The following is a 26,208-nucleotide window of genomic DNA, read 5'->3' on the forward strand; positions in this document are numbered from 1 at the left end:
GCTTGCGATCCTGTGCTTGTGCCGCTGTGCGTGAAGGCTGAAAGGCCTCGCCTTTGACTATTTTTTCTGATATGGGCCTACCTACATACCTGGGGTGGGGGCCCCTAGCCTAGGGCGTGCGGCAAGGTTGCAGCCCATCTCTGGGACACCTCGCGACTGCACCCGTGATGTCCAAAAGTTCCACGCGGAGATCGGGATCGTGCTTGCGCACGCCTAGGGGGCGGCGGCCACAGCAGCCATGAGGCGCTCCGCGTTGGCGACCAGTAGGGCTTGGAGCGCGTTCAGGCTCTCGTGGACGCTTATGACGCCATGTCCCTGCACGACCGGTGCCACGCGGAGATTGCTATCGTGCTTGCGCACGCCCTAGGGCGCGGCGGCCACGAATTGCTCGGCGTTGGTGATCTGCATGGCTTGGAGCGTGTTGAAGCGCTCGTGTACGCCTATGGCGCCCTGTCCCGGCGTGCTCAGACCGGATGGTTTGTTGGCAGGGGATCGTGGGAACCTCGATTGGATCGTGCGTGCGTGGGTTCGTTTCTTTTTTTTTTTTTGAGCATCAGTACAGACACAAGCGCTCATATACACGCGCATACACTCATCCCTATGAACGCACACACGCACACCCTACCCCTATGAGCACCTCCGAAAGACTGAGCCGGCATATCATCTTGAGATTTACGAAGTCACCGCAGGCGCCTCGTCGTCGACGGGAACGTCTCCTCCCACTGAAAGCGCATCGCCGGAAATCCTGAAATAAATTCAGGAATAATGCGAGCACCAGGATTTCAACCCTGGTGGGTTGAGGATACCACTGTCTACCTAACCATCTCAACCACAGGTTGATTCGCGTGCGTGGGTTCGTTTCAATGAGTATTTTTATCGCTGGCTCGTCGTGGTCGTGGCGGCTATTTTAGCGCCGTTTTTTTTTGCGTGAAGGATGACAGCAGTGGGGGAGGAGGATGGTCGAACCATCACGACGGCGGCAGATTGCCTTTTAATAGTAGAGATTTATCTTTTATGATTCAGTACCAGTCAAAAAATCATGGACATCACATGCAGTAAGATTTGACAGGAAACTAGCCATCTTTAGGCCACCACAATTAAGCTCACACATAGTCCAACATATTCGGTCATCTCAAATAACACAATGTTTACACAGGTTCTGGTTCAATAGATGATGATCACAGGACATAAAGGATGACATATAAACAGGTTTTGGTTCAGAAAGGCAGAAACTCATAATCCAAAACAAAAGTTTACATCTGGTAATGGCAACAAGGATCTGATCCTCTGGTACATATCATCTTGACAGTTATTGCAGTCGCAGGTAGGCTCCCTGCAATCCGGGCATATCAACAAAACATTTACTACTGTTTGGCCTTCAGTAACAAGCACAACCCATGCACAACAGACAACCAACCATTTTCAGTTTGGCAGCAATAAACAGGTTCATCATCACATTCACAAGTACCGCATGCTAACATTAGGAATCCATCCACAGTTACTCCCAAATAGCAGTGCCAGTTTAGCGGTCCTCACTTAATTAGCTTTTATGATTCAGTTGCACACAAAAAACCATGGGCATGCTGAAAGATCTGAAATGAAACCAGACATCTTTCATTTAGCAGGCCACCACAATCAAGCTCACACATGGTCCAACATATATTCATGCTAAATAACAAGATATAATAGATGATGGTCACAAGACATGAAAGGATAATGCACCAGTAGGTACGTGCGTCATTTCACACTGAAAAACACAGACAGGTTCCGGTTCAGAAAGGGAGAAAGCCAAAACAAAAGTTCACAGCTATTAATCGCGACAAAGCGTATGCACAGGATAATTGAGTAAGCGCATTGTTGGATCCTCCAGATTTAAGCACCAAGCTCCTGCTGACCTGACCATCAGTAAGTAACCTGTCAGGTGAGTTTACTACGTAAGCTTCTATCACAATTACAGAGGTGGTACAACTTTTATAGAAAAACAAACAACCAATGCACTCACCACCTCACTCCATGTGTCGGCATGTGCAAGAGCAACTCCAGAGAAGGTAACGGCCGGGTTCCTGCTACGACCTGCATACAAGCGTCCAAAGAGTTAGATTCAATAGCATAAGAAGGTAAACTCCCCTCTCGCCTCGCCCCCCTCGCGGGCGACACGGGGGGATCCAACCTCTGCCGCCAGAGAGTCATCCCGTGCCCGTCCTCCCCTCCGCCGCAGGTGGTCGGCGACGGGCTAAGCCCGTGCGTGCGACACGGTGGCGGAGGGCCTCTCCCCTCTCCCCCGGATCCATGGGTGGCGCGGGCGCCCAGATCCGCGGAGGTGCGGCCCCCGCTTCGGTCCAAGGCAGCGCAGCGTCCCAGCGGCGACGTCTGTGGTGATGCCGGTGGGAATCGGCCGGTTGCATAGGGGGCGCTGGTGGCCGGGCCGGTGACCCCATGGCTAGGTGGCGGCGGGCCTGTTGGTCCGACTGGTTCCGGCCCGTCCTGGATCTGGTGACTACCGGACGGCACGGGGGGTGGCGGCGGCCCGGCGTGGCCGGCGATCTGGACGCGATGGTGCCGGTGGCTCTTCGCTGGTTTGCCGGAGTTCCAGGGGTATCATCGTCTCCGACTCGTTATGCTCCGGTTCGTGCTAGTCCCGGTCCAGGGAGACTGTCGTCATCTCCCGGTGCTAGCTGCATGGATCTGGCGGTGGCGACTGGATCCTTTTGGTCTAGTCTCCGACGGAGAAGGCGGCGATCCGTGCACAAGAAGCTGAATGGAGTTCTTCGAACAGATCTGGGTGAAAACCTGCTCTTGGCTAGATGCCAAAGCCGGCGGTGGCGGCGCTCTGCGGTGTAGTTCCCTTCTTGAAGGCATCGCCGTGGAGAAGTTCTAGACCACTATCTGCTACCTCTGGGGAAAACCCTAGATCGATAGATCAGAAGATGGCGGCGCGCTTGTGTCGTTTGCCCCCTTGGGGGTGTCATTCTTGGAGGTGTACACGGACTCGAGGGACCAATGGACGACGTCTTTGGTGGAGCGGTGCTTCATCATTCACATTGATGGTGACAGATCTCGATGGCATGGCACCCTGGAGATTAGGCATCTGATGTGCGATGATGGACTCGCGCAGGAGGGTGACGCTGTCTGGCGTCGACGGCAGCTAGACCGGACAAGGTAGATGCAGCAGTACAGCTCTGAAGATGGATTCGTGGCAGGTGGCGGCGGCGGCCTCTCAGTGTGCGCCGGACCGGTGGGTGCCCCATACCCGGCAGGCGTCCTGGTTGGGATCTCAGGTCTTAGATGTTAGGTTTGGCTGCGAGGTCTGTTTGGTATTAGGCCCAGACTATCAGCATCCCTTCATCAACTGGATAGAAGTAGCGACAGATGTTGCCTAGACGGTGGCTTCAGTTTTACTGTTGTACTATTACTTTGTAAGATCATTTGTGCATAATAATAAAGTGGCTGCATGCATCGTCCAGATGCAGGGCTGGGGGTCTTCCTCCTTTTCAAGCAAAAAAAAATACTTTCAGACTCATAAGATGAGGAATTTTTTGTTTCTCGGTCACAGACCTAGCGATGCAGTGTTAAGGAATTCTTCGTCTTCAAGGAACAGCTGCAGATTTTTTGATTTCAGAATGTGCTCGACAGCGGCACCGTAGAAGTCCATAAAAGCTACATATTTTAACGACCTCCGCAAGCAAAGGGATCTGCTCTGCTTTCTCGAAGAGCAGCCCTTGGGATACCTCATCTGCAAAGTTCGTCGCAAACTCCAACTTTTCCTTGTAGCCTGGTGCACGCTTGCTTTTCTGCATGTAGAGTTTCGAGCTCTCCCTCCCCCACCGGAGTTTCCGTGTGCCCTTCACATCAAGAACGTCCCCAGAGGATAGCTTCACGTTGTATCCCACCGTGATTGGCTCGCTGGTCTCTAGCACCATCACATCGAGCAGGCAGGAAACAATCTTGTGCCGCTCTTCAGCAGAAATGTCGAGAGCAGGATCGGCAAGAAAAGCAAGGACAAGTTTGATCATACCAACATTGATCACCTTGCATCGAGCAGCTTTTGTTGGACTGACATTTTCCAATGTGAGTGAATCATTCTTCCCAACAGCTTTGGATATTGCCTGGACTCCAATGCTACCGTGGATGTTGTTCAGCTTTGCTCGAGACATGGAAGGTAGGCTTGAAGAAGGATACCAGATGAAAAATGACCGGTTAGGAAGCTTGTCGAACAAATCCTTGAGAAGTAGATCATCAGGAATAAACACGTCCTCTTTCTTTGACATAAGGATAGTTCCGTCCGTGCAAACTGGAACCTTGACAAAAGCAGGAAGAAGCTTTTGTTGGAATTGATCTACGGCTGAAACAAAGCGTGAGAGAAAAGGGGGAGCCTTTTGACCCCCAGACGTGTAATGATCGGAAGCACACCACACATCCACACGTTTGGTTTTGGTCCCATGTTCCCAGCACACATATATATAAGGAAAAGGGGGATTTTCATTATGGAAACGGAATCACGATCTAAACCCACCTAACTGCTAATCCTGAAGATGTGTTGAGGTACTTGAAGGCACCACTGGACACCCTAAGGCTGTGCCGACGGCCCCCTGCACGTCCATCTCCCTGCTGCCCCTTCTTCCCCGGCCATCTCTTCACTGCCGGTGACCCCAAGGTGCAGCCATGGGCTACCTCCACGGTCTCAACCAAGTCCGGTTAGTATCTATTTTTCACATCATGCATTAGATCAGTGGCGGAGCTATGTTGGTTGCTGGGGGGCTGTGGCCCCCTCAACATTGAACCAACTTGTGAAGGAAAAAATATTATGATGGCTTAGATGAAAACTTTGTTAGCTTTTGTATTTCGCCCCCCCCCCCCCCCCCCCCCCCAAGCTGATTCTGTCCAGCTCCGCCACTGCATTAGGTGATCTAAATGCTAGGCTTAAGATCCTGTCACATTTATCCTTTAAGATTGTTTCTAACAATGGTATCATGAGCATGTTTATGCCTAGATTAGATCCCTACTGACCTTCTGTTTACGTTAATGGTAATGGTTAAGTCATAATGATTTCAGATTAAGATCCATGGTTAATGCCTATAGATTAATGCGCTCTGCTAAGTCAATGATATATGTTCAGGTTAATTGGTTCCGGTCAAGGCCAATTGCTATGGGTTAATGCTATTAGACAGAACGTCCAATATATTCTGTTAGATTAATTGAGCCAAGCTTCCGCATCAAGTTAATGATACAATTAGCACGTTACAATCCCCGTTTAGCAATTAGGAGGTGATTTGACAAACTAATGAAAATCCCCAAAGTTCCAAATTCACCAAAACCCTACCCTAGAAATTTTCCCAATTTGCAAATCCAAAGCGCCAAATGTTGAAATTGAAGAAAAGAGGGACTGGTACTGTTGTTAATGGCGGCCGCAGTGCGTGCTCGTCATGGCCGGAACGACGCCGTCCTTCGGGACGACAACCAGTGTGAAGCGCGCCGCCGCTCGCCGCTCTAATGGACGCGCACGTCGGCAGGGTTCCGCGCCTTGCACGTCGCCGTCGCATCCAAAAGATTGCGCCGGCAGTTGCGCTCGTCTCCCCATCGTCGCTGTCTGGGCCATATTGCGTCCCGAGTGGCCACGCTCGGCAGAGGAGCGCGCGGCACTCCGTCCGCTGCGGACCCCCGTTTTGTTCCGCTGGGGCTCGATCTGGTCCGTCAATCCGATCGGACGGGTGACAGCGACAAGTGGCAAATAATGGGCCTCAGTTTGTTAAATGGGCCAAATCTGGCAGTGGGCAGGTTGGTACCTCCTATCTGCCACATTCTGCGGCAGACTTGCAGGCGAGAGCTCCTATGCGCCGCTCGTTGCGGCGAATTGTCGAGCGGACGCACAGGCGTGTCTCCAGCTGGGCCAGCCCATTAGCGCAACGCGATGAATAAATCCCAAAATACTCCGCTCGAGCGAGGAATTGAACCAGGGACCTCCATCTTTGTACGCACGAGCCTAGCCAACGCCATAGACAAGCTTTCTTGGTTTGCCATGGCACGCGAAGCTAACAGATAATGTAGATCGGAACATTTTCTCAAATTCCTAACGCGAAAATTATTTTGAAAAAGTGTTTTTTTAAAAGTGAACACTCTCCAAATTTTAGAAGAAAAACTAAAAATCTTGAACAAAGTTTTGATAAAATGAACACTTTTTAAAATCCCGAACATTTTTTGAATTTAGAGAACAAAATTTGAACATGAACATTTTTTAAAGCACAAACTTTTTTTAATCTTGAGAACAAATTTTGAAACCGAGAACAAATTTGGAAGCGCGGATTGTTTTTTAAGGCATGAATATGTTTTTTGAATCTTGAGAACAAATTTGGAAGCACGAACAATTTCTTAAAGCACAAAGATTTTTTTTAATATTGAGAACAAATTTTGAAACGGAGAACCAAATTGAAAAATTAAGAACAAATTTGGAAGCGTGAACATTTTTTGAAAATGGGAACAAAAAAATTAAAGTCTAGTACATTATATTAATTTCGAAAGTTTTAAACTTTTTTGTAACAAGAACAATTTTTTGAATTTTGAGAACATTTTTAGAAAAACTGAACATTTTATGGAAAGGCAACCAAAATTTGAATATTTTGAAAAAAAATAGAGAGAAAAGAAAAAGAAAAAGGAAAGGAAATAAGAGACCAAAGAAAGAAAACAAATAGAAAAAACGAAAAAAGAAGAAATGAAAAAAGAAACAGAAAGGAATTTGAAAATCCGAAGAACAAAAAGGAAATAGAAAGAGAAGAAAAAGGAATTGAAAAATGAAATAAAGAAACAGAAAAACAACAACAACAACAACAACAACAACAACAACAACAACAACAAAGTCTTTAGTCCCAAACAAGTTGGGGTAGGCTAGAGATGAAACCCATAAGATCTCGCAACCAACTCATGGCTCTGGCACATGGATAGCAAGCTTCCACGCACCCCTGTCCATAGCTAGCTCTTTGTCGATACTCAAATCCTTCAGGTCTCTCTTAACGGACAAAGAAACAGAAAAACAAAGAAAGAAAAAATAAACAAAAAAAGAAAGAAAAACCAGTGAAAAACTGGTTCAAGAACCTTCTGGAAGGTTCTCAAAACCGGTCAGGAACCTTCCAGAAAATACCCAAAACCAGATACTATAGCGTGTGTACTATCTCGTAGTTGGGCCGGCCCATCTTGATAGCTAGGTCGCTCGCCTCTGTGGGTTCGCTCGACTTTCTGCCGCAATGATCGTCCGTTAGGATATTCCCTTAAGGGGGAGTTCCTATGGATCGCATTCTGCGCTGCTTGAAAGCATATGACGCTAACCAGTTGACCTACTGACATTTGTTCATTACAATACACCGTTCCATTAAAAAATTCAAACCCAAAACTTGTTTTTTCAAAAAAAAATGTGAATGTTTTATCAAACGGGAACATTTTTTCAATTTTTTAAGAATTTTGAGAAAACTTAAACATTTTTGAACACGCAAAATAATTTTCGAGAAGCGGACATTTTCAAAATGGAACATGTTTTAAACTACCCAAAAAACTGAACAGGATTTGTTTTTCAAAAATAGGAACATTTTTCAAATTCCAAAACAAAATTTGGAAACGCAAATAAATTTTGAACACGTACAAATTTTTAATTTCCCAAACATTTTTTTGAAAACATGAAGGTTTTGGAATAATTTTTTAAAGCACGAACATTTTTTTAATCTTGAGAACAAATTTTTAAACGGAGAACAAATTTTGAAGCGCGGACAAATTTTTAAAACACTAACATTTTTTGAATTTTAAGAACAAATTTTCAAATGGAGAACAATTTAAAAAAATCCCGAACAAATTTGGATGCGTGATTTTTTTAATATGTGAACAAAAAATTGAAATCCGGTACATTTTCTGAATTTAGAAAGTTGTGAACTTTTTTGTGTAATGACAGCAATTTTTTGAAAACTGAACATTTTTCTAAAACATGGACGTTTTGGAATTTGTGAACAATTTTTTAAAGCACAAACATTTTTCGAATCTTGAGAACAAATTCCAAAAAGGAGAACAAATTTTGAAGCGTGAACAAAATTTTAATGCACGAACATTTTTTGAATCTTGAGAACAAATTTTGAAATGGAGAACAATTTTGGAAAATCCCTAACAAATTTGGAAGCATGATTTTTTTTGGAATACACGAACAAAAATTTGAAATCTAGTACATTTTCTGAATTTCAAAAGTTGCTGAACTTTTTTCTGTAATGAGAACATTTTTTCAAAAACTGAACATTTTGTTGGAAACATGAATAAAACTTGAATATTTTGAAAAAAGTTTGAAAAAAAGAGAAGGGAAGCAAAAGAAACAAAAACCAAAGAAAAAATTGTTGAGAAGAGAAATTAACTTGAAAAGGAAAACTGGAAGAAAACAAAAAAAGTAACGAAAAGAAAAGGAAAAAGAACCAGAAAAAGGAAGAAGAAAAACAAATAGAAAGGCTAAAAAAGAAAAATAAAAGGAAAAATAAAAAACCGGTTCAGGAACCTTTTAGATAGTTCCCAAAACCAGTAACAACCGGCTGGGAACGCTCTAGAAGGTTCCCGAAACCAGAACCTGTAAGTACGTTAAAGATGGGCCGGCTCAAATCGCTCGCTAGTGGGCATCCCTTGTGCGATTCGTCGACAGTTTGACGCAATATGCGTCAAATAGGATTTTCCGACTGGCGGCGCTTTGCACAAGGGTGCCAAACTAACGGCCCGCCTAGGCAATGAACCCCGTGATGCGAACAAAAAGGAAGAACGACGCGCCCTAGGTTCGAAATCTTCGTTAGCGTACTCAACCAGTGGACCTGATGCCTTTCGTGAACGGTAAGCAGCGCCAACATTTAAGTAGTGACACCAACACTGAGTGACACTCGCGTGTAAAAATTCCTAAAAGTGTTGGTCCAGCAGGGATTCGAACTCGGCCCCTCCTGATAGTAAACAGTGGTACATAAGCATTGAAACACGTATTTTTGGTCTCTAAAATTGCAGCATGGCTTATAAGAAATGCTAGGGCACACAACATTTAGAGTACTCTGAAAATTTTCCTTTGTTTTTACGTTTCACTATTAGCCTTTGTTTTTAAGTTTCAGTAAGTCCAACAATGTTTCTGTTAATTTCTTCTTTGAATAAATGTATTACTGATCGAGTGTTTCAGAACTTTAGAACACTTGTTTGTCCTGTAATTTCAAACACAACAGATCATGTTTAATTAACCACCATATCAGCAAATTGTGCTTCATAGACAAACATTATAGACTATCAAGATGAATGTAGCATCGCCATTACCTGTTTAGGCAGACCATTTCAACCATGGATTGTGGTTGCAATTATTTGACAAGCTTCAGCGCTAGAATCTGCAACCACATCTGGCTCATTGTCCTGGAAATGAAGAATTGAGTCACTTTATTATCTGTGAAACAAGATACAGAATTGATCAACAATTATCCTTAGGCTTGCTGTGAACATGCATGAGCTATAACACAGCAGTCCCCCACTTAAGCAGCAAGGAGTAGAGCAAACAATCTTGAACATCATGTCAATAAACTGAAAATGTTCAAGGTACTGCAGTAAACTGAATCAATGTCGTTTTATCAATGTTGTTTCAAGCAGACAAAGGAGTTTCAAGTAAACTGAAAATGTTCAAGGTAATGCAGTAAACTGAATCAACAACAACTACTCCCAACTCTAAATTTTGACAGTAAGAATAAGAAAGAAAATTCAGTGAGTAAATAAGATTGCAGAATAAGAATAAGAACAGGGGCTTGAGGATGTTCCAATTATTTAAGTGAAGAACTGCGAATTTGTTATGGTAGATACTCCCAACTCTGAATTATGGGCAGAATCATGAGATGACGAGAAAGGTTATAGAGGGGCAGAATCATTGGCATCAGAAGAAAAATAAATCGAGGGGCAGTTTTGTACAGGCTATAGAGGTTAATGATAGCTGTGGTGTTACCGACAAAATTACTGAAGTGTAACGAATCTTGCTAATAATCCTTAGCAAGACAATAATCTTTAGCACTTGAAAACTCTTTGCAGAAAACAAAAATTATCTTGGAAAGTGTCCACGGAATTTCAGTCGGAGCCATCTCCTTTTCAAAAACATCATGAATCCAAAATCTAGGAGACAGATTTTAGAGAATTGCTAATATTCCTGGGACAGTAGCAGCATGGGCTAATCTAAGCTTTATTTCACACTTAACTGCCTGATGTGACTGCACGAGGCACTGTTGTTGCATTTTATCACTAGGCAAATGTTCTCTGCAAACATCATTCATTCTTCTGGTTTTTCTCTGCAGGAGCAACATAAAAGAGGCGAAGACGCCGAAGAACCAAAGATATCGGTAGCCAAAGCCTTCAAAGCGCAGGGAGAGGTAGCTTTAGAAGATCACTACTGCTTTCTTTCAGGAGAGATGGAAATGTTGCTGTCGCTGTACCAACCGTTAGCTTAGACAACAGTAAGGCGTAAGCAAGCCCTGCACTGGGATGATGATTTGCTTGGCCATCTTATGGGGAAAGTATATACAGGGAGAAGCTCTTAAACTTTGTTGCTTGTAAGTAAGCCACATTTCGATAGCAAATCATTGATCAGGAAATATCAACCTACTCCTAAAATTCTGAACTTTGGAGTAAAAAGTTACAGTAATGAACATGTTACAGTAATGGACAAAGACTGAACCTGCAATCCCAAAATGTTGTCCCTTTCATTGATTCTGGAGAAAAAAGGAAGCGATTGCAGCTTCACCTGGGCACGACTCGTGCACGGGCGGAAGCTCCGGCCGCCGGCAGCCGCGGGGAAGAACGAGGCGGTGGTTGTGCGTAGGCGCCGGCTTCGCTCTGCTCTGCCTGTCACAACCGCCGTGTCCGCTCCCGCGCTTGGAGAAGTCGACCTTGTCGAGGCCCAGCTCCGGCTCGCCGGTGCTCCAGTACGCTCCCTCTGCTCCGGCACGCTCCCGCTCGCCGCAGATCGACACAAAATCGGCACTTGACGGAGGGGAACGAGGCAGTAGCGCGGCGTGGGGGAAACAAGGCGGCGGCAAGGGAGGGGGAGCGGGAAGCATGGGGCGTCGCCGGTGTGGGGGAGAGGAGAATGAGGAAAAAGAAGGGGGGACTGCGGGTTATGTCGGGAAAACCCAAAAATGCCCTGTTGACGGACGGAGGGAGTAGATGATGTTGCTTTTGGCTTCTTTTATAAATGTGGACTCAAGATCCATGTTTTTTGAAAACTTGGGGATGTGAGGGGAATTGAGGGGATTTGGTGGAAGGAAGGGATTCACCAAATCCTCCCGTATCCCTGCCTCCCAAAACCTCTCAAATCCCGGGAAACCAAAATTCTAAAGCAACAATTAATCATAATATAATCCCAATGTCCACCTACTTTAAATTCACAGTTCCAAGGCAAGGTGCATACAAGTTCACAGAGTTCACAGAAAACCAAGAGGATCATAGAAGTTCACTTTCACTAGCTGGTGCAATGGGAGTCTACCAAAATAAAGTACAAGTTGACTTGTGAGAATTCACAGAACCAAGAGGATCATACAAGTTCACTTGTCACTAGCTGACCAGCTGGTGCAATGAGAGTCTACCACAATAAAGTACCAAGTTGACTTCATAGCAAAAAATAGTGGGGAACGGCATCAGAAAGAGAGAGCACAGCATCTGGTACTGATTACTTCCTTTTGATCGATGGTTTCCTCTTGATCAATGAGACGTGTAGCAGAGACTACATGCCTAATTCCAACCGGTTTCATGCTCTTCCTCGGTGTTTTCTCAGTCTCAACCTCCACTGCTGTGATCCATAACGTATTATGGTGGTCACGGTGCTTGATTTGCAAACCTATATATACAAAGAACATTAGAGGTGATGGCAAGAACATTAGAGGTGATGGCATCTTTCATGAAATGCGAGAGAGAGAGAGAGAGAGAGAGAGAGAGAGAGAGAGAGAGAGAGAGAGAGAGAGAGAGAGAGAGAGAGAGAGAGATTCACCTTGCACCACCCAAAACAAGATGGCACCCGAGTTGACATCTTTGCCAGCATAATCCAAACACATCCTTTCAGTCTTCCAATTTTCACTTTCCCATGAGAGTGGCAAAAATATTGGGATATCTAGGTACACACAATGATCTTCATCGACTAGTTCATAAGCAGCAAGCCCTTTTCCTGAGCATGTGTAGATAAAACCATCCACAAATACACATTTGCCATTTAGAAAGCGGTATCTAGACATATCCCTTGGCAGGTATTTTCCCCATGGAGCCCAAGGCATAACAAGATGCCACTTCTTGGAATCCAGGTCAAAGTGAAAACAAGAACATGTGAGAGTATCACAGACTACAAAGGAATTATCACTCACTACTACATATCCGGACAGCTTAACCTTCCTGTCAAGAATATTAGAGTGATCTGTCATGCAGCGCACCCATGAGATGGATCCAGGAGGACAAACAAGGAAGGCCTTACGGTAAACTTGGAGAGTTTCAGTAAGAGCAAGAGTTGTCCTACCAACTTGGATAACCATGACAAAAGGATCAATAGGAGAAACAGGCCGCCGTGCTTGCAAATCTAAATGCTCACATCTGGTGTCCAGGTTAAGCACATCCATGCCATCTTTTAGGAACGAGACAGCATGTAGTTTTGAGTCAAGGAGAAAAAAATGCCTCGGACCACAATCATCTCCATGTACAATGTAATGTGGCTTGAGAGGAGTCGCTATTCCTAACCTTGAACTCAGATCTGGACTCAGATCCATGAGACTTGTTTTATAGATAAATGATTGTGAACCAGCTTGGCAGATGATAAACAAGAGCTCATTGTCCATATGTGGCTTCACATAGGGAGCAGGAGGACCTGGTGGTAAAAGATGCCTGCATGCAAGAAGCAAAATATGTGTGTCATGCACAAGAAACTTGAAATAAGATATCTAAGCTAAGCTCAAGCTTGCGGAACAAGACCTGCAAGGATCATGAAGCACTTCCTCTTCATGGACTTCCTCTGCATCATGAACTTCATGGACTTGATGACGCACCTTGTCATCCTTATACTCTCTAAGTGATTGATTGGTGGACACAAGATTAATATTAATTTGTAAGCAAGATGACCAACATGAATGAATGGATTAATGGTCAAAATAAATACATGGCTTTAGTGGACGGAGAAACTTACTGGAGAAAGGAGAATTCAAATTCATTGATGTCTTTCATGGGTAACATGTCCACCTGGCGGGAGGTGGAGTGCAGGACCTTGATATGGGAGGGGTCAGGACCAAGGTGGAAGGTGGTGATAATGGCGTGTAGGTGGTCTGGCCAGCATGGGAGCCCCACACTCATCAAGACAGAGCACATGACCCCAGAGCCCAGATGGGTGAGGAAGCCATGGGCTGTGCTTCTGTCAACATAAGGAAATATAATGTCCACAGGGGGATCCATCTTCAGACTTCCCTCTTCATATCCCAGCTTGTATGCATAGATCGCATCTTTGCGGAGCATGTAGATGGCATTGCTTTCTTGTGCATAGAGGCCACGGCCAAGGATAGGGACGTAGTCCTTGGCGTCTGAGGTTTGGGTTACCTTGGTCCAGCCCAAGTCAGCGGAGGAACAGTTGAAAGTGAAGAAAAGGCCGTTTTGGAGGGAGAGCAGGATGAGGGTGCTCCCCTCACGGCCATGGCCAGGGAGCACCGCGTAGCCCTGGAGGAAGTCAGGACCCCATATGCTCCCACGGTAGGGCTCGAATTTGCAAAGTTGGACCAAGGGGATCCCGACCTGCTCCCAATGTTGTGCGGCTGCGCCCTCTTCCTCTTCAATGACCAGGCGTTGTACTCGGATGCAGTAACTGGTGCAAGAAGAGTAGGTGGCGGACACGGCCCATATGTGGCCGTCGGCGGAGATGGGCATGCACCGGCCACGCATGCTTGGATCCAGCGGGGGAAGCGCTACTTCGGCCGGCGGTTCCTCCTCGGCCGGCAGCAGCAGCTGCAGGCCGTCGGCTTGCGCATTCTCGACCAGCTGCAGGAGGCAGAGCGAGCGGCCGTCAGGAGCCAGGGTTGCGCTGGCGCCCGAGCTGCACCCCTGCCGCTTCTTGAGGTCGTGGAAGACCTGCATATCGTCGTCGCTCCGACCTGAGATCCGCCCGGATCTCGCCACGTGAAAACGGTGGACGCGTAGGGCGCCGCTCTTGACGCCGACGAGCAGCGACCAGGCGGGGCTCTCGTCGGCGTTGGAGGGAATGTCCACGAAATTATTGCCGAATTTGACCTCAATGAAGGGGTCGGAGGGGTCAGGATAGGAGCGCTCCCTCTCCCTCTCCCTCTCCTCCGCCGCCCCCATCTTCCCCTCCGCTTTCCCCTCCTCAGCCGCCGCCATCTTCGGGTTAGGGTTAGGGATTTGGGGACAAGTGGGGTATAGCTGGCCAAACGGGCCGGGCTAAACAGGCCGGCCCGCGAGCACGCCGGCACGGCCCGCCATGGGCCAGGCACGGCACGGGCTAAACGGGCCGTGCCCGGCACGCGGCACGCCTTGGGGCGTGCCTGGGCCTGGAGCCTGGGCACGCGGGCCGGCACGGCACGGCCCGTTTAATTTTTTTATATATTTTTTAGATTTATATATATATATATACCTAAAATACAGCCCAATAGGCCTAAAAACCAGCCCAGCAGGCTGAAAATGTGCAGCCCAGCGTGCTAAACGGGCCATCGGGCCGGCCCGTTTACTAATCAGGCCGTGCCTGGGCCAAGGAGCAGCGCCCGTGGGCCGGCACGGCACGGCCCGGCTATTAAACGTGCCATGGCGGGCCGTGCCGGGCCAGGCACGATTAGCACGGGCCGTGCCGTGCCGTGCCGGGCCGGCCCGTTTGGCCAGGTCTGAAGTGGGGCGACTAAATCCAGGGTGCTCGAAACACGGGTGTTTGCTTGGTGCTGCAGTATGAACCGTGCCACCACCAGCCACACCAGTTGGGCCGGCCCAACTTTTGCTGCTGGATTTTAGGGCAACTGGGCTCCGGCCACGTCCGTTTTGGGGTAAACGTACACAAAATGCGGCCCAATGCGTGGGAATAAAAGGGGACAAATGTCGGTTTTCGGTCCGCTTTTGACCCATTCCCCGCCTAAATTTGGGCCGTCTTTGCGTCCAAACGGACACGCGCGAACGGGTGCGGCGTGTGCCCTTGTCCTCCCCTGGCCCGCCCATCAGGGACACAACGCCCCTTTTTCTATCCTCCCATATGCCTTCCTCCCCGCCCCACTTTCCCCCACCTTAGGGCGCGGGGTTAGAACCAGTCGTCAAGCTTGGCTCGGTCCTTGCCGTTGGAATGGAACTTGCCCATTCTAAGGCCTCTGGTTGGGCCAAGGTGACTGCCGAGGATCTTGGAGAACGCATCCAAACTTTTGTGATAGCTATGGCAGAGCTCGTGGGTGTCGATGAGGTCGAGAGGGGTGGAGTTCCATAGGGGGAACCACCGCCGGAAAAGGACGGTTGTCCGCGCCCCATATTTGATTGGGAGGAGGGAGGTGATGACTGTCAACATATCATCGGGGAGGTTGCTGATGAAGTCTAGGCCCGCTGGAGTCGCTTGTGGTTCTTGCTCGCCCCGCCTCCGCTTGTTGGCAGCCCTGTTCTCCACCTCCGGAGTCTCCTTGTCAGCGGCGCTTTCTGATAGAAGTGGGAGTACAGGGAATATTTAGTTTAAACAGGGTAATAGAAAAGTGTATTGGCAACTAAAAGTTATTAGGTAGGAATATAGTAAGAAAATGGAATAACAATTGGTTGCTTAAATACTACACAATTCATTTGATATTGCTGGGTAAGTCAACATGCAGATACTTGAAAAGAAAACTTACTTCGAACAAAGTCTGAACGGATGATATCGTCGGAGAAGTTAGCATATATCTCATGACCAAACCCTTTTATGTGCAGTGCAATTATAGTGCCAACTTTCAGTACATAAAACTTAGAAATTTCTTTCCAAAGGCCAGTGCCAAAATAGGAGTCACCACGCTCATCAAGTCCTGTAGCAGCAACGATTGTAAATTCATGGTTTGTGTTCGGTATGACATCCTTGCAGTCTTAATTTATGTAAAGGGAAAGATTGTGCACTACATATTCTGTTGCATAGCAAGGGACGCGCTGCAGAAAATGATAGGATTTTTAGGATTTTATAATTTTTTTGAATTTTTGAGCTCCGAAATGTATCTCATATTTGAAACAATATATTGAGAAAATTGCGAAGCAAGAGCATCTAAGAACTTATGTGAACGAAGCATCAACCTCCAGGCACAAACATATCACACAAAAAATTATATGAAAAATAACATTACATGTGACAGGTACCAGATCGTTCCTGGATCTTGTTTTGCATTGCCGATGTTGATAAGGGATTAGATGTTGTCTTATGAAGAAATATATGGAGTAGTAAAAACATACATATATCCATCACCATAGGAGTACGTCCTTCAGCTGGACCAGCCTGCCAGCCCACGCACATGACGAGACGTCGCTGCAAGACCCACCAGGTGTTGCAGATAACGGTTGCATAGAGGGGGGGGGGGGGGGGAGTTGGTAATAACGGTAACAAGATAATGGTAACAATCGGCGAAGTTTAATGAAACGTGAAACGGTTCTGAAATCTTTTGTACTGTCTTTCTATACAAAAATTTTGTTTTTCCTAATTTTCTCAGAATTTTTAGAGTTACAGAAATATGGTGGATTTTCAAATCTTTACAGACTGTCATGTTTTCACATATTTTTTTTGAATTTTATGTTTTCACAGATTGATGTTATAGCTTCATTATTTGCGTATGTTTGAATTCTTGTTGATGCCTCCTTGACTTGGGGCCATAGAATTGTGATAGCATACAGTGGGTAATGTTTGTTTATAATTATACAATAATGTTGCAGCAGTACATGATGGGATTTCATTGCCATTTTCACTAACCCCGCCACTAAAAGTTCGTTTAAGTTTTATGTGGATGAAGTGTTCGAAGATCAAGGAGGTCTCGACATGAAAGCAATTTTTTTCTGCGAGGAAAGTGTGCTCATGAATACACCTTCGAATTTCTGACCATATGTACATACATCCCTGACAAACTGTAAAAATCTGAAAACGCCTACTTACAACTCAGAGGTGAACCTTGGAACTTCCGCATGCATGCACGTAGTTGGGTGAACAGTGAAATATGTAAAACGCGACAATCGAATTCACTGGTGCACCTTTGAATTTCCTTCTGTGTGCACATATGTCCGGATTATCAATGAAATCTAGAAATAGAAACTGAAAAATTTCAAAGAAATTATCAAAAACAATACATACAGATGTGATAATTTTATGGAAGAATCATGGTAGTACATGCCCGAAAGAAACACCCCCAATTAATATCAAAGTAAATAGCTTACCCCGTTCATTGTAATGTGTTATGATCTAATCAGCTGACCTTAGAGCACCGACATACGCCCTTGGGTCTATAGTTATTATTTTATTCATAGTTTCAAAATCAAGCCAAAAATACAGTTTTTATCAGCTCTATGTAGTACACACCTCTTGAATATGTTATGTCTCCTCGCAGACCTAAGTTGGAAAAAAACATCAGAAATATTTAGAGATTGTTGACGAAGGTCCTGTATGTTGCATATTTTTCGGTGTATTTTGTACGTGCAATTCGTAGCCTGATACTTTTGGCTGGGAAAATATAGCACGTACGTACAATCTTGCTGCCGTATACACTATTTGTTATGAACCCTTGGGTCTACAATTATTATTTTTATTCATGGTTTCAAAATCAAGCCATATGTATCGTTTTTATCAGCTCTATGCAGTACACACCTCTTGAATATGTTATGTCTCCTCGCAGACCAAAGTTCGAAAAAATATCAGAAATTTTTAGAGATTGCTGGTGAAGGCCCTGTATGTTGTGTACTTTTCGGTGTATTTTGTATGTGTGATTCGTAGCCTGACACTTTTGGCTGCAAAATATATACCACGTACGTAAAATCTTGCTGCCATATACACTACTCAGTATGTTTGGAGAGATTGTGGGCCAGTTTGGATCGTGTCCTCACTGGTTTGCCTCGGCAAAATAGCTGCCTGGGAGTTGCCTGGACATCTCAGCAAAAATGCCTGGCCAGGCACGTCCATGTTTCTAGGCTGCGATTGGTTGCTGACCTGGGAACGTGCCTGTGTGGATAAATGGCCCAGGCAGTGTTAGGTTGCTATTTTGCCTGGGGTTGGAGATCACCGTTGTGCATATGCTAAAAACAAATATATATAATAATCTGACTTTTCAAAAGCATAACAAAGCCAAATAATTTGATAAACAAATAATAATAATAATCTGAAGTTTCATAAGCATAACACTGAAGGCAAATGATTTTATAACTCTGACGATACACAGCAACATTGTTGTTGAATAACCACGGTGCATTACATTTGATTAATACTCATTGTCCAGCACATCTGGAATGCAAGAGATACACAAATTATTCTTGTGGAATTAACATAACCAGAAGTCTAATTATGTATGCATCCTGATACTACCTAGAAACTTATCCAAAAGTCAGAAAGCAACACAACTTTCACATTAGCATCTAATAATCATATCATGCATGCTTATACTACTTGGAAACTAAGCAGAAGGCTGTAGCAAAATAATACCACCATCAGCCATAACTTAGACATCAGCTGTACATAGCCAAAAGCTAGTCATTGACTACTTAGAAACTAGTGTTTTGCAACCAAAAGGATCCAACAATATGGTAGACCACCAATCAATCTTACTCAGAAAGGGCTAGAGTTAACAGCAGGATCATCGCCAAGGTTACTAGCAGTATCATTGTTTCCAAGGTTACCAACAAGATCATTGTCGGCACGTTTGCCAGCGGGATAATTGTCAGATAAGTATGTATACACCCAACGCTCCAGGTATTCTTGACCCATGCTGACAAGAAAACCTCGATGGACTGCAAATTCTGGCTTGCATAGATGCATCCCGACCGACATCCTCTCATCAGGTGGCAACGGAATCTTCTTGAGCATGTCCGATAAAGGAGCATTTGGGTCCTTTGGGGCTACAGTCTGTACTGGACTTGCAAGGGTTTCTCGTATGCCTATCAAAGTACTTGTGAGCAGCACATCCATATCAGCGTCATCTTCTGATGCTTGAGATGATCTTGGCTTTGACCTTTTAGCTTTATCATTTTGTGGTGGTGGCAGAGTATTTGGCTTTGCCCGCCGAACCTGGTTGGGCTCCTGTAATGGAGTTCACCGCAGCGGATATCTTCCAGCACTCGCCCTTTGGCGACGTGCTGAACTCGTTAAAATCTCTCTCCTTGTCAGGAGACTCTTGGCCGAACTATGTCCGGCTTGAGTGGGAAGCGGGCGACGAAGGAATTCGTTGCCCACCCACCACCCAGTTCATTGCCACGGTCGATGACTTAACCGACGTGCTTGACTTCGACCCCGAAGACATCGACGGTATGGACGATGATGCAGGAGAAGAACAGGAACCACCGCTCACGGGGCGGTGGACAACCACCTCCTCATACAATATATATATGGTGGACACTCCGAAGGAAACCAATGGCGATGAGGCAATGGAGGATAATCCCCCAGGGAGAAAAGCAAAGCATGGGCGTCGTCGACGCCGCTCCAAGCCTCGCCACAGCAATACCGACCCAGGAGACGAAAACAATACGGATGGTGCCGAAGAGGAATATAACCCCGATCAGCCTGCCTTCGAGCAGGCCGAACAGGAAGACGGGCAGGTCAGCCCAGACGAACAGGCGACGGACGGATATCCGGAGGAGGACAATTACATGGCCCCCTCTGAAGATGAGATTAGCCTCGCCAACGACGAGTTCGGTGTACCCGAGGACCCTGTGGAGTAGGAGTGCTTCAAGCGCCGGCTTATGGCCACCGCGAGGAGCCTGAAGAAGAAGCAGCAGCAGCTCCAAGCTGATCAAGACCTGCTCACAGACAGATGGACTGAAGTCCTGGCAGCTGAGGAATACGGACTCGAGCGCAACACGGCTAACCGGCCACCTCGTGGCCGGGATAAAACAGCATATCAGCCAGAATACCAGCCCGCGCCCCCATGCCAATACACTACGGCCCGGGGCAATAGGCAAGACCTGCAAGATATACTGGAAAACAAAGCAGGACAGCCAAGATCGATCTACGGACCGCGGGGGCGCGCCCCAACACGCGCCGATGACCGTCACGCCGGATACACTACGAACAAGTCCGGCCGGGCCAAATACAACCACCCAGAATCATTCGAACTGCGTAGCCTCATAGCCTGGCATAGAGGCGCCGCACACCCCCTCTACTTCACTAACGAAGTGATGGATCATGGATTCCCAGAAGGGTTCAAACCCATAAACATCGAATCATACGATGGCACAACAGACCCCGCAGTATGGATCGAAGATTTCCTTCTCCACATTCACATGGCCCGCGGAGACGATCTACACGCCATCAAGTATCTTCCCCTTAAGCTCAAAGGACCTGCCCGCATTGGCTAAACAGTCTGCCGGCAAATTCCATTGGAAGTTGGGAAAACCTAGAAGACGCGTTCCTCGACAACTTCCAGGGCACATACGTGCGACCACCGGACGCCGATGACTTGAGCCACATTACTCAACAACCCGGAGAGTCAGCCAGGAAATTATGGACTCAGTTCCTAACTAAAAAGAACCAAATAGTCGACTGTCGGGACGCCGAAGCCCTGGCGGCCTTTAAGCATAATATTCGTGACGAGTGGCTCGCCCGACACCTCGGCCAGGAAAAACCCAAGTCCATGGCAGCACTCACGACACTAATGACCCACTTTTGCTCTGGCAAGGACAGCTGGTTGGCTCGTAGTAGCACCACGCCACATTCCGGCACCTCGGATGCCCGTGACAATAACGGCAAGCCATGGTGCAACAGACATAAGCGACGGAATAACAACGACAACGCTGAAGACACGGCAGTCAATGCCGGATTCAGCGGATCTAAATCCGGTCAGCAGAAAAAGCCATTCAAAAGAAACAATCAGGGACCGTCCAGTCTGGACCGCATACTGGAACGCTCGTGCCAAATTCATGGCACCCCGAACAAACCAGCAAACCACACTAATAGATACTGTTGGGTATTCAAACAGGTTGGTAAAATAAACACCGAAAACAAGGACAAGGGGCTGCACAGTGACGATGATGAGGAGCTCCAGCGTCCGAACACGAGGGGACAGAAGAAATTTCCTCCCCAGGTGAAAATGGTCAACATGATCTACGCCACCCATATTCCCAAGCAGGAACGGAAGCGAGCACTATGGGACGTCTATGCGATGGAGCCAGTCGCCCCCAAATTCAACCCATGGTCAGCTTGTCCGATCACCTTTGATCGTAGGGATCACCCTACCAGCATCCGTCACGGCGGCTCAGCCGCATTGGTCCTAGACCCAATCATCACGGATTCCACCTCACGCAAGTCCTTATGGACGGCGGCAGCAGCCTGAACCTGCTTTACCAGGACACAGTGCGCAAAATGGGCATCGACCCTTCAAGGATCAAGCCCACGAAAACCACCTTTAAAGGTGTAATTCCTGGAGTAGAGGCCCGTTGCACGGGCTCTATAACATTGGAAGTGGTCTTCGGATCTCCGGATAACTTCCAAAGCGAAGAGTTAATCTTCGATATCGTCCCTTTCCGTAGTGGTTACCACGCACTGCTTGGACGAACCGCATTCGCTAGATTCAATGCGGTACCACACTATGCATACCTTAAGCTCAAGATGCCAGGACCGCGTGGGGTCATAACAGTAAACGGAAACATGGACCGCTCTCTTCATACAGAAGAGCATACTGCAGCCCTCGCGGCAGAAGTACAATGCGGCCTCCTCCGACAAACCACCAATCCGGAGATGACAACCTCGAGCACCGTCAAGCGAGTCCGGAGCACCCCGCAACAGGATCACCAGGCACGCCAAGAGCGCGACTAGCAGTCCGGCCTCCGCTCAAGCCCCATCAAAGCAGCATTCGTGCCACGCGTACACAATTACGCACTCGAAATACCATGGGCATAGGCGGAGGCACAGCAGTGACTCAGTCAACAGTGCGGTATCACCGCAACATACCTTCATAACCCTCCCTTCTTATCTTTCAGGACACTGTTTAGGGCAACCTCTTCAGAAGAGCCGGATTGTCGGACTTACACAGGAGAAAAAACCAAGGGGGCAACAGGCTTTGCGCACAAAGAAAATACCTAGGTGGAATCTGTTCACGATCGTTATACCTGTTTTATATACCTACATGCAGCCCGCCCTTGGATATGACATGTTAAATAGCCCTATTTACTTCTGCTTAACCGCACCCATTGTAAACATACGCTTAAACGTATTATTCATCAATGGGAGATAATATATAGCGTCGTCTTATTATTCCTATTTGCACATTTTTCCTATAAATGTTTGTTTAATATTGCATTCGTACACCTTGGTACGTTCAGTTTGCCAGGGGCTTCTTATGGCGCCCCACAATATGGCAGGACAAGTCCGAACACTTTCAACAATGCGGCACCCCGAACTTATAGCACTATATGCATTAGCTCCGAATCATGTCTTGGATCAATAGTTGGGTTTGCCCAGCTCCCTTGTTTTGGTACCTTACATTCCGTTATATCGGCTAAGGTAGCGCAGGGAGAACTACTGCGATTGTGTCCTGGTTCTTCCGGATGAGCACCTCAGTAGAGAAAGCCGAAAACTGACCGGCATGATGCGGCGAGAGCTGGTCGCTGTTCAGGAGGTCTTAAAATCCTTAAAGATTTTTTCTGCTTTAGGCGAGGAATCGGCTTCGTCCGATTTAGGCGTATATAGCGCCCTAATTCGGCTTTCCGAATTCTAGGGGCTTCGCCGAACTTTAAAATTAAAGACTTCTATGGCTAAGTGAAAGTTATATATAAAGCCGCATAGTCCGATTGCCTTGTTCGCTGCGCCGGATACCTCCTTAAGGGACCAAAAATTTGGATAAAGAGTGTCCAGGTTTTTCCAGAAACACCCCGGTACTAGTTGCATGGGGGCGGAAGCCGACGACTGGCCTACTTTCAAAATTCTATAAACAGCCGCACAGAAGGTAATATTTGAAATCAAAAAAGCGCTATATAGCGCAAATAACTTCGTCTTTACATTACAAAAACGACAGAAGCACATTCATTCAAAGATCCTATTCTTGGTACATTCTTCGACCACGAGACGAGCGCCCTTCATAACGCCATCATAATATTTCTCGGGACAGCGATGCGCCTTGCCCTCCGGTGGCCCGTCCTTCACCAGCTTCTCCGCATCCAGCTTGCTCCAATGCACCTTCGCACGGGCAAAGGCCCGGCGGGCACCCTCAATGCAAACGGATCGCTTGATCACTTCAAGTCGCGGACAGGCATTCATCATCCGCTTGATCAGGCCGAAGTAGCTAGTGGGCAGGGGCTCACCAGGCCACATCCGGACTATGAAATCTTTCATAGCCACTTCGGCCGCCCTGTGGAGTTTAACCAACTGCTTCAGTTGGTCACTCAGAGGCATTGGGTGTTCGGCCCCAGCATACTGGGACCGGAACAGCTTCTCCGTTGAGCTCCCCTCCTCGGCACGGTAGAACTCCACAGCATCTGATACGCTACGTGGCAGATCTGCGAATGCCCCTGGAGAGCTCCGAATTCGGGTAAGTAAAAGAAACGCCTCCTCCACATGCTTGCTTTGCATAAAGAATGTCTTACCCGCCGCTATCTTCTTGGCCGCCTGGATTTCCTGCTGTGCCTTTTCGGCTTCGGCCTTGGCGTCTTTCACACTCGCAAGGGCCTTCGCAAGCTCAGCCTCTTTCATCTCAAGATCATGCTCTAAGGACTCAAACTTCTTGCCGAGTTCCTGGAGCTCTTGCCGTACCTCGCCCACTCTAGCATCTTGCTTTTCGCGCTCCTTGCGTTCCAAGGCCGCCTTGTCTTCGGCCTCGGACAGCGCTTTCCTCAGAGACGCCACTTCGGTGGTGGCCCCTGTTACAAAATCACAACGCTTTGTCGTTAGAATAACCAATTTTATCTATCCTTCATTATATGCGAACGGGGTATCACTCACCTTTATTCTCTTCGAGCTGCCTCTTTGTGAGGCCGAGCTCTCCCTGCGCTTGTTCCAGGTCCCGTTTTAGTCCGGCGACCTTGGCTGTGCGGACGGCAAGCAGCACAGCCTGCCCATTCACATGCACACTAACAATTAGACTCCTGCGGATTATAATTGACCCTCTGTTTGGCTTTTATTTCTGAACACCAAACAGAGTATCAGGGGCTACTACCTATTGGGTGTAATTTCACACATTTTTATTACTTACCTCAAAGCCTGTCAGGAGGCTGGTGCAGGCTTCGGTTAGTCCGCTCTTGGCAGACAGAACCTTCTGAATCACCGCACTCATAAGAGTATGGTGCTCTTCATCCATGGAAGCGCCGCGAAGCGCTTCTAGCAGACTATCTGACACCTCGGGCGTAACGGAAGTCATCGGCACGGACGGCTCACCCTTCCTAGCGAGGGGCCGCCTGCTCGCATCCGGAACCATTGAAGGCTCTGACACAGTATCTGGCTGAAAGTCCGGCTTGCTGCGGCTCTCATCGGCACGATCCGTGGGGATCTTGAACCCCGCGTGTCCGACATCTGGAATTCCGCCTTAGGTCGTCTCCAGAGTCACCTCCCCCCGTCCTGGGAGCCTTTGGGACAACACCTCCATGTCATCCGCAGGCTGAGGAGTAGTGGCCGTCGGGAGCGAGTTCATCGCCGAGTCACTTAAGGACCCATCTAAAGACGATACCTCGGGATGGACCCTGACCGGACTACATATATGTTCGGCGTTATAACAAGACTATGAAGCAAAGTCGCACTAAAGAACAATAGAGTGCGGATACTTACGATCTTACTAGGGGCTTCCCCTTGGGCAGCCACCCCTCCTCGCTATAGGCGGCCGTGGTGGAGTAGTCCGGAAGGGACGCTTTTCCCTTCTTGGACGTCCTAGCCTCCCCTCTGGGGCGGCTTTCCTCTTCTTATCCTCCCCAGTGCAGGGAGGCGGAATTTATTCGTGTTTCCTCCCACCTCCGTGGGAGGAATCTGCCTCGTCGTCTTCGGACGACGAGGGTATGACGGCCTTGCGCCGGGGGCCTTTCCTGGCCCCCTGGTCCACCTCCTTAGGCCCCTCGTCCTCTTCGGATGGGGCGGCCCTTTCCTCTTCTTCCTCCCCTTCGGGGGAGGAGTGTGCCTCATCGTCTTCGGATGAGGCTTCCGGTACGACCTTACACCGGAGACCCTTCCTGCTCCCCGGGACCTTCTTTTCCGGCGCCCTGTAGGGCGCCGGGACTAGCATCTCCGTCAGGAGAGCATCGGTTGGACCTTCCGGCAGCGGAGCCGGACAGTCAATCCGCTCCGCTGTCTCCACATAATCCTGGTCAAATATATACAATGACTTAAGACTCCCCCATGAATATATTGGGAAAAACTGAATCCGGAGGTAGTCAGAAAACTCACCGGACGGGGGGGCCGTGCGGCATGAAGTCCACGGTCCTCGGATGTGGGAGGAGGTACTTCGGAAGCCTTGAACAACGCCTTCCATGCGTCTTTGAGCGTCATGCCGTAGAGCTTCCGGAGCATCTGGTGTTCGGCCAGGACGAACTCCCACAGATTAAATACCCGTCTTTGGCACGGAAGAACCCGGCGGACAAGCATGACCTGGATCACGTTGACAAGCTTGATGTTCTTGTCCTTCATATTCTTGATGCAATTCTGGAGTCCGGTAAACTCTGCAGGTTCGCCCCAGGCCAGGCCCTTCCTTTCCCAGGAGGTGAGCTGCATGGGGGTTCCGGATCTGAATTTGGGGGCCGCCGCCCAGTTGGCGTCGCGCGGCTCAATGATGTAGAACCACCCCGATTGCTACCCTTTCACGGTCTCCGCGAAGGAGCCGTCAAGCCAGGTGATGTTAGGCATCTTACCCACCATGGCCCATCCGCACTCTGCTTGCTGGCCGCTCACGATCTTTGGCTTCACGCAGAAGATTTGTAGCCACAAGCCAAAGTGAGGCTTGATGCGGAGGAAGGCCTCACACACAACGATAAACACCGAGATGTTGAGGACGAAATTCGGGGCTAGATCATGGAAATCTAGCCCGTAATAGAACATGAGCCCGCGGACGAAGGGATGAAGTGGAAACCCCA

The 26,208-nt window shown here is 47.6% G+C and overlaps 1 long non-coding RNA gene and 1 pseudogene across 3 annotated transcripts; both read right to left on the reverse strand.

Annotated features, from left to right (window-relative positions):
- Positions 1 to 1,593: 1,593 nt before the first annotated feature.
- LOC123046878 (uncharacterized) lies at positions 1,594 to 11,163 on the reverse strand. 3 transcript variants are annotated; one of them, XR_006422659.1, is made up of 3 exons: positions 9,301 to 11,163; positions 2,003 to 2,073; positions 1,594 to 1,895 (listed from the first exon to the last, which is right to left on the reverse strand). It is a non-coding gene; the product is annotated as an uncharacterized lncRNA (long non-coding RNA). The 3 variants fall into 3 exon arrangements; XR_006422660.1 differs by lacking the exon at positions 9,301 to 11,163 and adding an exon at positions 5,391 to 6,601 and having other exon boundaries at positions 1,594 to 1,914; XR_006422658.1 differs by lacking the exon at positions 9,301 to 11,163 and adding an exon at positions 5,391 to 6,545.
- A 271-nt stretch (positions 11,164 to 11,434) lies between these two features.
- LOC123046877 (uncharacterized) lies at positions 11,435 to 14,404 on the reverse strand (annotated as a pseudogene).
- Between the last annotated feature and the right edge of the window lie 11,804 nt (positions 14,405 to 26,208).

This window comes from Triticum aestivum, chromosome 2B (assembly GCF_018294505.1).
Source record: "Triticum aestivum cultivar Chinese Spring chromosome 2B, IWGSC CS RefSeq v2.1, whole genome shotgun sequence".
In the NCBI taxonomy this organism is placed as follows: Eukaryota; Viridiplantae; Streptophyta; class Magnoliopsida; order Poales; family Poaceae; genus Triticum; species Triticum aestivum.